The sequence below is a fragment of the Austrofundulus limnaeus genome, unplaced genomic scaffold, assembly GCF_001266775.1.
Source record: "Austrofundulus limnaeus strain Quisiro unplaced genomic scaffold, Austrofundulus_limnaeus-1.0 Scaffold65, whole genome shotgun sequence".
Lineage (NCBI taxonomy): Eukaryota > Metazoa > Chordata > Actinopteri > Cyprinodontiformes > Rivulidae > Austrofundulus > Austrofundulus limnaeus.
In genome coordinates this window covers 3,295-4,060 of record NW_013952467.1, presented here as the reverse complement: position 1 = coordinate 4,060, position 766 = coordinate 3,295, and positions in this window count along the sequence as shown.

Sequence of the window (766 nt, the reverse complement as noted above, 5' to 3'; positions counted from 1 at the left end):
TTTACTAGCTGACAGTCAGAAAAGCCTGTGGACCTGCAGCAGCCTCAGGTCTGGGTTCAGACAGTTTCAGTATCAGAGGATCATCTGATGTTTTACAGTTTCTGATCAACACTGAAGGTTTTTCTTTGAAAGACCACAGATTGGATGTGCTGGGTCCAGTCTGGGTCCAGAGCCACAACTTTAGAACCTCTGCTGTTGGTGTGAGGGGGCGGGGCTTATTAAAAAACACAAATTAAAAAAATAATAAACCCTCACCTGTTTGTCCCATTTCATTTGGACTGAATGTAACTGGGTCAACTGGAAACTTCCTCCTCCTCCTCCTCCTCTTCACTCTTCATCCTCCCTGTCTCCCACCTCCACTTCAAACAGCCGCACCAACCAGAACCAGCAGCTCCAGAACCAGCAGCTCCAGAACCAGCAGCTCCAGAACCAGCAGCTCCAGAACCAGCAGCTCCAGAACCAGGTCAGCTACAGTGTTTGTTTCTCTGCATCTTCATCATCATGTTATGGAGGAAAGACTTCACTGCAGGAGGATCCAGCAGGACCAGCAGGACCAGGTGAAGCAGGTCAGACTCAGGAGGACCAGCAGGACCAGCAGGACCAGGTGAAGCAGGTCAGACTCAGGAGGACCAGCAGGACCAGCAGGACCAGGTGAAGCAGGTCAGACTCAGGAGGACCAGCAGGACCAGCAGGACCAGGTGAAGCAGGTCAGACTCAGGAGGACCAGCAGGACCAGCAGGACCAGGTGAAGCAGGTCAGACTCAGG